This window comes from Ambystoma mexicanum, chromosome 1p, assembly GCF_040938575.1.
Source record: "Ambystoma mexicanum isolate Mex_15411 chromosome 1p, UKY_AmexF1_1, whole genome shotgun sequence".
In the NCBI taxonomy this organism is placed as follows: domain Eukaryota; kingdom Metazoa; phylum Chordata; class Amphibia; order Caudata; family Ambystomatidae; genus Ambystoma; species Ambystoma mexicanum.
Window position 1 is genome coordinate 1027622450 of NC_090921.1, and position 16198 is coordinate 1027638647.

At 41.1% G+C, this 16198-nt stretch overlaps 7 non-coding genes across 7 annotated transcripts; all 7 read right to left on the minus strand.

The window, feature by feature from the left end:
- Positions 1–2159: 2159 nt before the first annotated feature.
- TRNAY-GUA (transfer RNA tyrosine (anticodon GUA)) lies at positions 2160–2245 on the minus strand. The gene is given in 2 exon segments: positions 2160–2195; positions 2209–2245. It is a non-coding gene; the product is annotated as a tRNA-Tyr (tRNA).
- A 560-nt stretch (positions 2246–2805) lies between these two features.
- TRNAY-GUA (transfer RNA tyrosine (anticodon GUA)) lies at positions 2806–2891 on the minus strand. Its single transcript is given in 2 exon segments — positions 2806–2841; positions 2855–2891. It is a non-coding gene; the product is annotated as a tRNA-Tyr (tRNA).
- Positions 2892–7281: 4390 nt separating this feature from the next.
- TRNAY-GUA (transfer RNA tyrosine (anticodon GUA)) lies at positions 7282–7367 on the minus strand. The gene is given in 2 exon segments: positions 7282–7317; positions 7331–7367. It is a non-coding gene; the product is annotated as a tRNA-Tyr (tRNA).
- A 560-nt stretch (positions 7368–7927) lies between these two features.
- TRNAY-GUA (transfer RNA tyrosine (anticodon GUA)) lies at positions 7928–8013 on the minus strand. The gene is given in 2 exon segments: positions 7928–7963; positions 7977–8013. It is a non-coding gene; the product is annotated as a tRNA-Tyr (tRNA).
- A 4390-nt stretch (positions 8014–12403) lies between these two features.
- Positions 12404–12489, minus strand: TRNAY-GUA (transfer RNA tyrosine (anticodon GUA)). Its single transcript is given in 2 exon segments — positions 12404–12439; positions 12453–12489. It is a non-coding gene; the product is annotated as a tRNA-Tyr (tRNA).
- A 1851-nt stretch (positions 12490–14340) lies between these two features.
- Positions 14341–14426, minus strand: TRNAY-GUA (transfer RNA tyrosine (anticodon GUA)). The gene is given in 2 exon segments: positions 14341–14376; positions 14390–14426. It is a non-coding gene; the product is annotated as a tRNA-Tyr (tRNA).
- A 1206-nt stretch (positions 14427–15632) lies between these two features.
- Positions 15633–15718, minus strand: TRNAY-GUA (transfer RNA tyrosine (anticodon GUA)). Its single transcript is given in 2 exon segments — positions 15633–15668; positions 15682–15718. It is a non-coding gene; the product is annotated as a tRNA-Tyr (tRNA).
- Positions 15719–16198: the final 480 nt, after the last annotated feature.

Here is a 16198-nt window from a genome sequence, read left to right on the forward strand (position 1 = left end):
ACTGTACTCTCATTTCCCTTGAGAAATCAAGATTGTCAAGGGGATTCTGCTGTTTTGCCAGTTCATAGCAAGAGATGGGGATCCGAAACACCTCACAGGAAACCAATGAAGATTGGTGTTGGACAGAAACATAACGTGGCCACAGCCTCAAAGCAAAAGGCATCTATTTTCAGTGATGAAATATAATATAATTATAAATTGTCTGTTATTTTATTTTCCAAGTATTTTACTTTCCAAGTATTCAATAAATTTTGCATTTGGCAAAAGTCCTTCGAGCCGGATTTGAACCAGCGACCTAAGGATGCCTGTTTTACCACTACAGTCCTCCGCTCTACCAACTGAGCTTTCGAAGGCTTGGCAAATCATTCTCTAGCAAACTCAATACGAGCTTCCACTTCAACCGTCGACTTGTAAACATCTCTTGCAATTCGTGCAAAATACTACAAATTTGGCTTGTGAGGTTCCCGAATTGAGTAAAAGCACATCAGTTCCGAATTAAAAAAATGACCCCCTCCGCAGTCTCCTGCATGTTAATGACCACCATACTAAGGGGGAAAAGTTGAAAGGCGGCGCCTCACAGGCCATCTCCTCAGAGTATTCAGCCGTGTTGGGCCTTGACAATATTTTAATATCTTGGATGGTGTATAGTGTTCTCCTATTTCCCTTGAGAAATCAAGATTGTCAAGGGGATTCTGCTGTTTTGCCAGTTCATAGCAAGAGATGGGGATCCAAAACACCTCACAGGAAACCAATGAAGATTCGTGTTGGACAGAAAAATAACATGGTCACAGCCTCAAAGCAAAAGGCATCTATTTTCAGTGATGAAATATAATATAATTATAAATTGTCTGTTATTTTACTTTCCAAGTATTTTACTTTCCAAGTATTCAATAAAATGTGCATTTGGCAAAAGTCCTTCGAGCCGGATTTGAACCAGCGACCTAAGGATGCCTGTTTTACCACTACAGTCCTCCGCTGTACCAACTGAGCTATCGAAGGCTGGGCAAATCAGTCTCTAGCAAGCTCAATACGAGCTTCCACTTCAACCGTCGACATTCAAACATCTCTTGCAATTCGTGCAAAATACTACAAATTTGGCTTGTGAGGTTCCCGAATTGAGTAAAAGCACATCAGTTCACAATTAAAAAAAGGACCCCCTCTGCAGTCTCCCGCATGTTACTGACCACCATACTAAGGAGGAAAAGTTGAAAGGCGGCGCCTCACAGGCCATCTCCTCCGAGTATTCATCAGTGTTCGGCCTTGACAATATTTTAATATCTTGGATGGTGTATAGTGTTCTCCCATTTCCCTTGAGAAATCAAGATTGTCAAGGGGATTCTGCTGTTTTGTCAGTTCATAGCAAGAGATGGGGATCCAAAATACCACACAGGAAACCAACGAAGATTGGTGTCGGACAGAAAAATAACGTGGCCACAGCCTCAAAGCAAAAGGCATCTATTTTCAGTGATGAAATATAATATAATTATAAATTGTCTGTTATTTTACTTTCCAAGTATTTTACTTTCCAAGTATTCAATAAAATGTGCATTTGGCAAAAGTCCTTTGAGACGGATTTGAACCAGCGACGAGCTATCGAAGGCTTGGCAAATCATTCTCTAGCAAACTCAATACGAGCTTCCACTTCAACCGTCGACTTGTAAACATCTCTTGCAATTCGTGCAAAATACTACAAATTTGGCTTGTGAGGTTCCCGAATTGAGTAAAAGCACATCAGTTCCCAATTAAAAAAATGACCCCCTCCGCAGTCTCCCGCATGTTACTGACCAAAATACTAAGGGGGAAAAGTTGAAAGGCGCGCCTCACAGGCCATCTCCTCAGAGTATTCAGCCGTGTTGGGCCTTGACAATATTTTAATATCTTGGATGGTGTATAGTGTTCTCCCATTTCCCTTGAGAAATCAAGATTGTCAAGGGGATTCTGCTGTTTTGTCAGTTCATAGCAAGAGATGGGGATCCAAAACACCTCACAGGAAACCAACGAAGATTGGTGTCGGACAGAAACATAACGTGGCCACAGCCTCAAAGCAAAAGGCATCTATTTTCAGTGATGAAATATAATATAATTATAAATTGTCTGTTATTTTTTTTTCCAAGCATTTTACTTTCCAAGTATTCAATAAAATTTGCATTTGGCAAAAGTCCTTCGAGCCGGATTTGAACCAGCGACCTAAGGATGCCTGTTTTACCACTACAGTCCTCCGCTCTACCAACTGAGCTATCGAAGGCTTGGCAAATCATTTTCTAGCAAACTCAATACGAGCTTCCACTTCAACCGTCGACTTGTAAACATCTCTTGCAATTCGTGCAAAATACTACAAATTTGGCTTGTGAGGTTCCCGAATTGAGTAAAAGCACATTAGTTCCCAATTAAAAAAATGACCCCCTCCGCAGTCTCCCGCATGTTAATGACCACCATACTAAGGGGGAAAAGTTGAAAGGCGGCGCCTCACAGGCCATCTCCTCAGAGTATTCAGCCGTGTTGGGCCTTGACAATATTTTAATATCTTGGATGGTGTATAGTGTTCTCTCATTTCCCTTGAGAAATCAAGATTGTCAAGGGGATTCTGCTGTTTTGCCAGTTCATAGCAAGAGATGGGGATCCAAAACACCTCACAGGAAACCAATGAAGATTCGTGTTGGACAGAAAAATAAGGTGGTCACAGCCTCAAAGCAAAAGGCATCTATTTTCAGTGATGAAATATAATATAATTATCAATTGTCTGTTATTTTACTTTCCAAGTATTTTACTTTACAAGTATTCAATAAAATGTGCATTTGGCGAAAGTCCTTCGAGCTGGATTTGAACCAGCGACCTAAGGATGCCTGTTTTACCACTACAGTCCTCCGCTCTACCAACTGAGCTATCGAAGGCTTAGCAAATCAGTCTCTAGCAAGCTCAATACGAGCTTCCACTTCAACCGTCGACATTCAAACATCTCTTGCAATTCGTGCAAAATACTACAAATTTGGCTTGTGAGGTTCCCGTATTGAGTAAAAGCACATTAGTTCCCAATTAAAAAAATGACCCCCTCCGCAGTCTCCTGCATGTTACTGACCACCATACTAAGGGGGAAAAGTTGAAAGGCGGCACCTCACAGGCCATCTCCTCAGAGTATTCAGCCGTGTTGGGCCTTGACAATATTTTAATATCTTGGATGGTGTATAGTGTTCTCTCATTTCCCTTGAGAAATCAAGATTGTCAAGGGGATTCTGCTGTTTTGCCAGTTCATAGCAAGAGATGGGGATCCAAAACACCTCACAGGAAACCAATGAAGATTAGTGTTGGACAGAAAAATAACATGGTCACAGCCTCAAAGCAAAAGGCATCTATTTTCAGTGATGAAATATAATATATTTATAAATTGTCTGTTATTTTACTTTCCAAGTATTTTACTTTACAAGTATTCAATAAAATGTGCATTTGGCAAAAGTCCTTTGAGCTGGATTTGAACCAGCGACCTAAGGATGCCTGTTTTACCACTACAGTCCTCCGCTCTACCAACTGAGCTATCGAAGGCTTAGCAAATCAGTCTCTAGCAAGCTCAATACGAGCTTCCACTTCAACCGTCGACTTGTAAACATCTCTTGCAATTCGTGCAAAATACTACAAATTTGGCTTGTGAGGTTCCCGAATTGAGTAAAAGCACATCAGTTCCCAATTAAAAAAATGACCCCCTCCGCAGTCTCCTGCATGTTACTGACCACCATACTAAGGGGGAAAAGTTGAAAGGCGGCACCTCACAGGCCATCTCCTCAGAGTATTCAGCCGTGTTGGGCCTTGACAATATTTTAATATCTTGGATGGTGTATAGTGTTCTCTCATTTCCCTTGAGAAATCAAGATTGTCAAGGGGATTCTGCTGTTTTGCCAGTTCATAGCAAGAGATGGGGATCCAAAACACCTCACAGGAAACCAATGAAGATTAGTGTTGGACAGAAAAATAACATGGTCACAGCCTCAAAGCAAAAGGCATCTATTTTCAGTGATGAAATATAATATATTTATAAATTGTCTGTTATTTTACTTTCCTTGTATTTTACTTTACAAGTATTCAATAAAATGTGCATTTGGCAAAAGTCCTTTGAGCTGGATTTGAACCAGCGACCTAAGGATGCCTGTTTTACCACTACAGTCCTCCGCTCTACCAACTGAGCTATCGAAGGCTTAGCAAATCAGTCTCTAGCAAGCTCAATACGAGCTTCCACTTCAACCGTCGACTTGTAAACATCTCTTGCAATTCGTGCAAAATACTACAAATTTGGCTTGTGAGGTTCCCGAATTGAGTAAAAGCACATCAGTTCCCAATTAAAAAAATGACCCCCTCCGCAGTCTCCTGCATGTTACTGACCACCATACTAAGGGGGAAAAGTTGAAAGGCGGCACCTCACAGGCCATCTCCTCAGAGTATTCAGCCGTGTTGGGCCTTGACAATATTTTAATATCTTGGATGGTGTATAGTGTTCTCTCATTTCCCTTGAGAAATCAAGATTGTCAAGGGGATTCTGCTGTTTTGCCAGTTCATAGCAAGAGATGGGGATCCAAAACACCTCACAGGAAACCAATGAAGATTAGTGTTGGACAGAAAAATAACATGGTCACAGCCTCAAAGCAAAAGGCATCTATTTTCAGTGATGAAATATAATATATTTATAAATTGTCTGTTATTTTACTTTCCAAGTATTTTACTTTCCAAGTATTCAATAAAATGTGCATTTGGCAAAAGTCCTTCGAGCCGGATTTGAACCAGCGACCTAAGGATGCCTGTTTTACCACTACAGTCCTCCGATCTACCAACTGAGTTATCGAAGGCTTGGCACATTGTTCTCTAGCAAACTCAATACGAGCTTCCACTTCAACCGTCGACTTGTAAACATCTCTTGCAATTCGTGCAAAATACTACAAATTTGGCTTGTGACGTTCCCGAATTGAGTAAAAGCACATCAGTTCCCAATTAAAAAAATGACCCCCTCCGCAGTCTCCCGCATGTATTTGACCACCATACTAAGGGGGAAAAGTTGAAAGGCGGCGCCTCACAGGCCATCTCCTCAGAGTATTCAGCCGTGTTGGGCCTTGACAATATTTTAATATCTTGGATGGTGTATACTGTACTCTCATTTCCCTTGAGAAATCAAGATTGTCAAGGGGATTCTGCTGTTTTGCCAGTTCATAGCAAGAGATGGGGATCCGAAACACCTCACAGGAAACCAATGAAGATTGGTGTTGGACAGAAACATAACGTGGCCACAGCCTCAAAGCAAAAGGCATCTATTTTCAGTGATGAAATATAATATAATTATAAATTGTCTGTTATTTTATTTTCCAAGTATTTTACTTTCCAAGTATTCAATAAAATTTGCATTTGGCAAAAGTCCTTCGAGCCGGATTTGAACCAGCGACCTAAGGATGCCTGTTTTACCACTACAGTCCTCCGCTCTACCAACTGAGCTTTCGAAGGCTTGGCAAATCATTCTCTAGCAAACTCAATACGAGCTTCCACTTCAACCGTCGACTTGTAAACATCTCTTGCAATTCGTGCAAAATACTACAAATTTGGCTTGTGAGGTTCCCGAATTGAGTAAAAGCACATCAGTTCCGAATTAAAAAAATGACCCCCTCCGCAGTCTCCTGCATGTTAATGACCACCATACTAAGGGGGAAAAGTTGAAAGGCGGCGCCTCACAGGCCATCTCCTCAGAGTATTCAGCCGTGTTGGGCCTTGACAATATTTTAATATCTTGGATGGTGTATAGTGTTCTCCCATTTCCCTTGAGAAATCAAGATTGTCAAGGGGATTCTGCTGTTTTGCCAGTTCATAGCAAGAGATGGGGATCCAAAACACCTCACAGGAAACCAATGAAGATTCGTGTTGGACAGAAAAATAACATGGTCACAGCCTCAAAGCAAAAGGCATCTATTTTCAGTGATGAAATATAATATAATTATAAATTGTCTGTTATTTTACTTTCCAAGTATTTTACTTTCCAAGTATTCAATAAAATGTGCATTTGGCAAAAGTCCTTCGAGCCGGATTTGAACCAGCGACCTAAGGATGCCTGTTTTACCACTACAGTCCTCCGCTGTACCAACTGAGCTATCGAAGGCTGGGCAAATCAGTCTCTAGCAAGCTCAATACGAGCTTCCACTTCAACCGTCGACATTCAAACATCTCTTGCAATTCGTGCAAAATACTACAAATTTGGCTTGTGAGGTTCCCGAATTGAGTAAAAGCACATCAGTTCACAATTAAAAAAAGGACCCCCTCCGCAGTCTCCCGCATGTTACTTACCACCATACTAAGGAGGAAAAGTTGAAAGGCGGCGCCTCACAGGCCATCTCCTCCGAGTATTCATCAGTGTTCGGCCTTGACAATATTTTAATATCTTGGATGGTGTATAGTGTTCTCCCATTTCCCTTGAGAAATCAAGATTGTCAAGGGGATTCTGCTGTTTTGTCAGTTCATAGCAAGAGATGGGGATCCAAAATACCACACAGGAAACCAACGAAGATTGGTGTCGGACAGAAAAATAACGTGGCCACAGCCTCAAAGCAAAAGGCATCTATTTTCAGTGATGAAATATAATATAATTATAAATTGTCTGTTATTTTACTTTCCAAGTATTTTACTTTCCAAGTATTCAATAAAATGTGCATTTGGCAAAAGTCCTTTGAGACGGATTTGAACCAGCGACGAGCTATCGAAGGCTTGGCAAATCATTCTCTAGCAAACTCAATACGAGCTTCCACTTCAACCGTCGACTTGTAAACATCTCTTGCAATTCGTGCAAAATACTACAAATTTGGCTTGTGAGGTTCCCGAATTGAGTAAAAGCACATCAGTTCCCAATTAAAAAAATGACCCCCTCCGCAGTCTCCCGCATGTTACTGACCAAAATACTAAGGGGGAAAAGTTGAAAGGCGCGCCTCACAGGCCATCTCCTCAGAGTATTCAGCCGTGTTGGGCCTTGACAATATTTTAATATCTTGGATGGTGTATAGTGTTCTCCCATTTCCCTTGAGAAATCAAGATTGTCAAGGGGATTCTGCTGTTTTGTCAGTTCATAGCAAGAGATGGGGATCCAAAACACCTCACAGGAAACCAACGAAGATTGGTGTCAGAAAGAAACATAACGTGGCCACAGCCTCAAAGCAAAAGGCATCTATTTTCAGTGATGAAATATAATATAATTATAAATTGTCTGTTATTTTATTTTCCAAGCATTTTACTTTCCAAGTATTCAATAAAATTTGCATTTGGCAAAAGTCCTTCGAGCCGGATTTGAACCAGCGACCTAAGGATGCCTGTTTTACCACTACAGTCCTCCGCTCTACCAACTGAGCTATCGAAGGCTTGGCAAATCATTTTCTAGCAAACTCAATACGAGCTTCCACTTCAACCGTCGACTTGTAAACATCTCTTGCAATTCGTGCAAAATACTACAAATTTGGCTTGTGAGGTTCCCGAATTGAGTAAAAGCACATTAGTTCCCAATTAAAAAAATGACCCCCTCCGCAGTCTCCCGCATGTTAATGACCACCATACTAAGGGGGAAAAGTTGAAAGGCGGCGCCTCACAGGCCATCTCCTCAGAGTATTCAGCCGTGTTGGGCCTTGACAATATTTTAATATCTTGGATGGTGTATAGTGTTCTCTCATTTCCCTTGAGAAATCAAGATTGTCAAGGGGATTCTGCTGTTTTGCCAGTTCATAGCAAGAGATGGGGATCCAAAACACCTCACAGGAAACCAATGAAGATTCGTGTTGGACAGAAAAATAAGGTGGTCACAGCCTCAAAGCAAAAGGCATCTATTTTCAGTGATGAAATATAATATAATTATCAATTGTCTGTTATTTTACTTTCCAAGTATTTTACTTTACAAGTATTCAATAAAATGTGCATTTGGCGAAAGTCCTTCGAGCTGGATTTGAACCAGCGACCTAAGGATGCCTGTTTTACCACTACAGTCCTCCGCTCTACCAACTGAGCTATCGAAGGCTTAGCAAATCAGTCTCTAGCAAGCTCAATACGAGCTTCCACTTCAACCGTCGACATTCAAACATCTCTTGCAATTCGTGCAAAATACTACAAATTTGGCTTGTGAGGTTCCCGTATTGAGTAAAAGCACATTAGTTCCCAATTAAAAAAATGACCCCCTCCGCAGTCTCCTGCATGTTACTGACCACCATACTAAGGGGGAAAATTTGAAAGGCGGCACCTCACAGGCCATCTCCTCAGAGTATTCAGCCGTGTTGGGCCTTGACAATATTTTAATATCTTGGATGGTGTATAGTGTTCTCTCATTTCCCTTGAGAAATCAAGATTGTCAAGGGGATTCTGCTGTTTTGCCAGTTCATAGCAAGAGATGGGGATCCAAAACACCTCACAGGAAACCAATGAAGATTAGTGTTGGACAGAAAAATAACATGGTCACAGCCTCAAAGCAAAAGGCATCTATTTTCAGTGATGAAATATAATATATTTATAAATTGTCTGTTATTTTACTTTCCAAGTATTTTACTTTACAAGTATTCAATAAAATGTGCATTTGGCAAAAGTCCTTTGAGCTGGATTTGAACCAGCGACCTAAGGATGCCTGTTTTACCACTACAGTCCTCCGCTCTACCAACTGAGCTATCGAAGGCTTAGCAAATCAGTCTATAGCAAGCTCAATACGAGCTTCCACTTCAACCGTCGACTTGTAAACATCTCTTGCAATTCGTGCAAAATACTACAAATTTGGCTTGTGAGGTTCCCGAATTGAGTAAAAGCACATCAGTTCCCAATTAAAAAAATGACCCCCTCCGCAGTCTCCTGCATGTTACTGACCACCATACTAAGGGGGAAAAGTTGAAAGGCGGCACCTCACAGGCCATCTCCTCAGAGTATTCAGCCGTGTTGGGCCTTGACAATATTTTAATATCTTGGATGGTGTATAGTGTTCTCTCATTTCCCTTGAGAAATCAAGATTGTCAAGGGGATTCTGCTGTTTTGCCAGTTCATAGCAAGAGATGGGGATCCAAAACACCTCACAGGAAACCAATGAAGATTAGTGTTGGACAGAAAAATAACATGGTCACAGCCTCAAAGCAAAAGGCATCTATTTTCAGTGATGAAATATAATATATTTATAAATTGTCTGTTATTTTACTTTCCTTGTATTTTACTTTACAAGTATTCAATAAAATGTGCATTTGGCAAAAGTCCTTTGAGCTGGATTTGAACCAGCGACCTAAGGATGCCTGTTTTACCACTACAGTCCTCCGCTCTACCAACTGAGCTATCGAAGGCTTAGCAAATCAGTCTCTAGCAAGCTCAATACGAGCTTCCACTTCAACCGTCGACTTGTAAACATCTCTTGCAATTCGTGCAAAATACTACAAATTTGGCTTGTGAGGTTCCCGAATTGAGTAAAAGCACATCAGTTCCCAATTAAAAAAATGACCCCCTCCGCAGTCTCCTGCATGTTACTGACCACCATACTAAGGGGGAAAAGTTGAAAGGCGGCACCTCACAGGCCATCTCCTCAGAGTATTCAGCCATGTTGGGCCTTGACAATATTTTAATATCTTGGATGGTGTATAGTGTTCTCTCATTTCCCTTGAGAAATCAAGATTGTCAAGGGGATTCTGCTGTTTTGCCAGTTCATAGCAAGAGATGGGGATCCAAAACACCTCACAGGAAACCAATGAAGATTAGTGTTGGACAGAAAAATAACATGGTCACAGCCTCAAAGCAAAAGGCATCTATTTTCAGTGATGAAATATAATATATTTATAAATTGTCTGTTATTTTACTTTCCAAGTATTTTACTTTCCAAGTATTCAATAAAATGTGCATTTGGCAAAAGTCCTTCGAGCCGGATTTGAACCAGCGACCTAAGGATGCCTGTTTTACCACTACAGTCTTCCGATCTACCAACTGAGTTATCGAAGGCTTGGCAAATTGTTCTCTAGCAAACTCAATACGAGCTTCCACTTCAACCGTCGACTTGTAAACATCTCTTGCAATTCGTGCAAAATACTACAAATTTGGCTTGTGACGTTCCCGAATTGAGTAAAAGCACATCAGTTCCCAATTAAAAAAATGACCCCCTCCGCAGTCTCCCGCATGTTTTTGACCACCATACTAAGGGGGAAAAGTTGAAAGGCGGCGCCTCACAGGCCATCTCCTCAGAGTATTCAGCCGTGTTGGGCCTTGACAATATTTTAATATCTTGGATGGTGTATACTGTACTCTCATTTCCCTTGAGAAATCAAGATTGTCAAGGGGATTCTGCTGTTTTGCCAGTTCATAGCAAGAGATGGGGATCCGAAACACCTCACAGGAAACCAATGAAGATTGGTGTTGGACAGAAACATAACGTGGCCACAGCCTCAAAGCAAAAGGCATCTATTTTCAGTGATGAAATATAATATAATTATAAATTGTCTGTTATTTTATTTTCCAAGTATTTTACTTTCCAAGTATTCAATAAAATTTGCATTTGGCAAAAGTCCTTCGAGCCGGATTTGAACCAGCGACCTAAGGATGCCTGTTTTACCACTACAGTCCTCCGCTCTACCAACTGAGCTTTCGAAGGCTTGGCAAATCATTCTCTAGCAAACTCAATACGAGCTTCCACTTCAACCGTCGACTTGTAAACATCTCTTGCAATTCGTGCAAAATACTACAAATTTGTCTTGTGAGGTTCCCGAATTGAGTAAAAGCACATCAGTTCCGAATTAAAAAAATGACCCCCTCCGCAGTCTCCTGCATGTTAATGACCACCATACTAAGGGGGAAAAGTTGAAAGGCGGCGCCTCACAGGCCATCTCCTCAGAGTATTCAGCCGTGTTGGGCCTTGACAATATTTTAATATCTTGGATGGTGTATAGTGTTCTCCCATTTCCCTTGAGAAATCAAGATTGTCAAGGGGATTCTGCTGTTTTGCCAGTTCATAGCAAGAGATGGGGATCCAAAACACCTCACAGGAAACCAATGAAGATTCGTGTTGGACAGAAAAATAACATGGTCACAGCCTCAAAGCAAAAGGCATCTATTTTCAGTGATGAAATATAATATAATTATAAATTGTCTGTTATTTTACTTTCCAAGTATTTTACTTTCCAAGTATTCAATAAAATGTGCATTTGGCAAAAGTCCTTCGAGCCGGATTTGAACCAGCGACCTAAGGATGCCTGTTTTACCACTACAGTCCTCCGCTGTACCAACTGAGCTATCGAAGGCTGGGCAAATCAGTCTCTAGCAAGCTCAATACGAGCTTCCACTTCAACCGTCGACATTCAAACATCTCTTGCAATTCGTGCAAAATACTACAAATTTGGCTTGTGAGGTTCCCGAATTGAGTAAAAGCACATCAGTTCACAATTAAAAAAAGGACCCCCTCCGCAGTCTCCCGCATGTTACTTACCACCATACTAAGGAGGAAAAGTTGAAAGGCGGCGCCTCACAGGCCATCTCCTCCGAGTATTCATCAGTGTTCGGCCTTGACAATATTTTAATATCTTGGATGGTGTATAGTGTTCTCCCATTTCCCTTGAGAAATCAAGATTGTCAAGGGGATTCTGCTGTTTTGTCAGTTCATAGCAAGAGATGGGGATCCAAAATACCACACAGGAAACCAACGAAGATTGGTGTCGGACAGAAAAATAACGTGGCCACAGCCTCAAAGCAAAAGGCATCTATTTTCAGTGATGAAATATAATATAATTATAAATTGTCTGTTATTTTACTTTCCAAGTATTTTACTTTCCAAGTATTCAATAAAATGTGCATTTGGCAAAAGTCCTTTGAGACGGATTTGAACCAGCGACGAGCTATCGAAGGCTTGGCAAATCATTCTCTAGCAAACTCAATACGAGCTTCCACTTCAACCGTCGACTTGTAAACATCTCTTGCAATTCGTGCAAAATACTACAAATTTGGCTTGTGAGGTTCCCGAATTGAGTAAAAGCACATCAGTTCCCAATTAAAAAAATGACCCCCTCCGCAGTCTCCCGCATGTTACTGACCAAAATACTAAGGGGGAAAAGTTGAAAGGCGCGCCTCACAGGCCATCTCCTCAGAGTATTCAGCCGTGTTGGGCCTTGACAATATTTTAATATCTTGGATGGTGTATAGTGTTCTCCCATTTCCCTTGAGAAATCAAGATTGTCAAGGGGATTCTGCTGTTTTGTCAGTTCATAGCAAGAGATGGGGATCCAAAACACCTCACAGGAAACCAACGAAGATTGGTGTCAGAAAGAAACATAACGTGGCCACAGCCTCAAAGCAAAAGGCATCTATTTTCAGTGATGAAATATAATATAATTATAAATTGTCTGTTATTTTATTTTCCAAGCATTTTACTTTCCAAGTATTCAATAAAATTTGCATTTGGCAAAAGTCCTTCGAGCCGGATTTGAACCAGCGACCTAAGGATGCCTGTTTTACCACTACAGTCCTCCGCTCTACCAACTGAGCTATCGAAGGCTTGGCAAATCATTTTCTAGCAAACTCAATACGAGCTTCCACTTCAACCGTCGACTTGTAAACATCTCTTGCAATTCGTGCAAAATACTACAAATTTGGCTTGTGAGGTTCCCGAATTGAGTAAAAGCACATTAGTTCCCAATTAAAAAAATGACCCCCTCCGCAGTCTCCCGCATGTTAATGACCACCATACTAAGGGGGAAAAGTTGAAAAGCGGCGCCTCACAGGCCATCTCCTCAGAGTATTCAGCCGTGTTGGGCCTTGACAATATTTTGATATCTTGGATGGTGTATAGTGTTCTCTCATTTCCCTTGAGAAATTAAGATTGTCAAGGGGATTCTGCTGTTTTGCCAGTTCATAGCAAGAGATGGGGATCCAAAACACCTCACAGGAAACCAATGAAGATTCGTGTTGGACAGAAAAATAAGGTGGTCACAGCCTCAAAGCAAAAGGCATCTATTTTCAGTGATGAAATATAATATAATTATAAATTGTCTGTTATTTTACTTTCCAAGTATTTTACTTTACAAGTATTCAATAAAATGTGCATTTGGCAAAAGTCCTTTGAGCTGGATTTGAACCAGCGACCTAAGGATGCCTGTTTTACCACTACAGTCCTCCGCTCTACCAACTGAGCTATCGAAGGCTTAGCAAATCAGTCTCTAGCAAGCTCAATACGAGCTTCCACTTCAACCGTCGACTTGTAAACATCTCTTGCAATTCGTGCAAAATACTACAAATTTGGCTTGTGAGGTTCCCGAATTGAGTAAAAGCACATCAGTTCCCAATTAAAAAAATGACCCCCTCCGCAGTCTCCTGCATGTTACTGACCACCATACTAAGGGGGAAAAGTTGAAAGGCGGCACCTCACAGGCCATCTCCTCAGAGTATTCAGCCGTGTTGGGCCTTGACAATATTTTAATATCTTGGATGGTGTATAGTGTTCTCTCATTTCCCTTGAGAAATCAAGATTGTCAAGGGGATTCTGCTGTTTTGCCAGTTCATAGCAAGAGATGGGGATCCAAAACACCTCACAGGAAACCAATGAAGATTAGTGTTGGACAGAAAAATAACATGGTCACAGCCTCAAAGCAAAAGGCATCTATTTTCAGTGATGAAATATAATATATTTATAAATTGTCTGTTATTTTACTTTCCAAGTATTTTACTTTCCAAGTATTCAATAAAATGTGCATTTGGCAAAAGTCCTTCGAGCCGGATTTGAACAAGCGACCTAAGGATGCCTGTTTTACCACTACAGTCCTCCGCTGTACCAACTGAGCTATCGAAGGCTTGGCAAATCAATCTCTAGCAAGCTCAATACGAGCTTCCACTTCAACCGTCGACATTCAAACATCTCTTGCAATTCGTGCAAAATACTACAAATTTGGCTTGTGAGGTTCCCGAATTGAGTAAAAGCACATCAGTTCCCAATTAAAAAAATGACCCCCTCTGCAGTCTCCCGCATGTTACTGACCACCATACTAAGGGGGAAAAGTTGAAAGGCGCGCCTCACAGGCCATCTCCTCAGAGTATTCAGCCGTGTTGGGCCTTGACAATATTTTAATGTCTTGGATGGTGTATAGTGTTCTCCCATTTCCCTTGAGAAATCGAGATTGTCAAGGGGATTCTGCTGTTTTGTCAGTTCATAGCAAGAGATGGGGATCCAAAACACCTCACAGGAAACCAACGAAGATTGGTGTCGGACAGAAAAATAACGTGGCCACAGCCTCAAAGCAAAAGGCATCTATTTTCAGTGATGAAATATAATATAATTATAAATTGTCTGTTATTTTACTTTCCAAGTATTTTACTTTCCAAGTATTCAATAAAATTTGCATTTGGCAAAAGTCCTTCGAGCCGGATTTGAACCAGCGACCTAAGGATGCCTGTTTTACCACTACAGTCCTCCGCTCTACCAACTGAGCTATCGAAGGCTTGACAAATCACTCTCTAGCAAACTCAATACGAGCTTCCACTTCAACCGTCGACTTGTAAACATCTCTTGCAATTCGTGCAAAATACTACAAATTTGGCTTGTGAGGTTCCCGAATTGAGTAAAAGCACATCAGTTCCCAATTAAAAAAATGACCCCCTCCGCAGTCTCCCGCATGTTAATGACCACTATACTAAGGGGGAAAAGTTGAAAGGCGGCGCCTCACAGGCCATCTCCTCAGAGTATTCAGCCGTGTTGGGCCTTGACAATATTTTAATATCTTGGATGGTGTATAGTGTTCTCTCATTTCCCTTGAGAAATCAAGATTGTCAAGGGGATTCTGCTGTTTTGCCAGTTCATAGCAAGAGATGGGGATCCAAAACACCTCACAGGAAACCAATGAAGATTCGTGTTGGACAGAAAAATAACGTGGTCACAGCCTCAAAGCAAAAGGCATCTATTTTCAGTGATGAAATATAATATAATTATAAATTGTCTGTTATTTTACTTTCCAAGTATTTTACTTTCCAAGTATTCAATAAAATGTGCATTTGGCAAAAGTCCTTCGAGCCGGATTTGAACCAGCGACCTAAGGATGCCTGTTTTACCACTACAGTCCTCCGCTCTACTAACTGAGCTATCGAAGGCTTGGCAAATCAGTCTCTAGGAAGCTCAATACGAGCTTCCACTTCAACCGTCGACATTCAAACATCTCTTGCAATTCGTGCAAAATACTACAAATTTGGCTTGTGAGGTTCCCGAATTGAGTAAAAGCACATCAGTTCCCAATTAAAAAAATGACCCCCTCCGCAGTCTCCCGCATGTTTTTGACCACCATACTAAGGGGGAAAAGTTGAAAGGCGGCGCCTCACAGGCCATCTCCTCAGAGTATTCATCAGTGTTCGGCCTTGACAATATTTTAATATCTTGGATGGTGTATAGTGTTCTCCCATTTCCCTTGAGAAATCAAGATTGTCAAGGGGATTCTGCTGTTTTGCCAGTTCATAGCAAGAGATGGGGATCCAAAACACCTCACAGGAAACCAATGAAGATTCGTGTTGGACAGAAAAATAAGGTGGTCACAGCCTCAAAGCAAAAGGCATCTATTTTCAGTGATGAAATATAATATAATTATCAATTGTCTGTTATTTTACTTTCCAAGTATTTTACTTTACAAGTATTCAATAAAATGTGCATTTGGCGAAAGTCCTTCGAGCTGGATTTGAACCAGCGACCTAAGGATGCCTGTTTTACCACTACAGTCCTCCGCTCTACCAACTGAGCTATCGAAGGCTTAGCAAATCAGTCTCTAGCAAGCTCAATACGAGCTTCCACTTCAACCGTCGACATTCAAACATCTCTTGCAATTCGTGCAAAATACTACAAATTTGGCTTGTGAGGTTCCCGTATTGAGTAAAAGCACATTAGTTCCCAATTAAAAAAATGACCCCCTCCGCAGTCTCCTGCATGTTACTGACCACCATACTAAGGGGGAAAATTTGAAAGGCGGCACCTCACAGGCCATCTCCTCAGAGTATTCAGCCGTGTTGGGCCTTGACAATATTTTAATATCTTGGATGGTGTATAGTGTTCTCTCATTTCCCTTGAGAAATCAAGATTGTCAAGGGGATTCTGCTGTTTTGCCAGTTCATAGCAAGAGATGGGGATCCAAAACACCTCACAGGAAACCAATGAAGATTAGTGTTGGACAGAAAAATAACATGGTCACAGCCTCAAAGCAAAAGGCATCTATTTTCAGTGATGAAATATAAT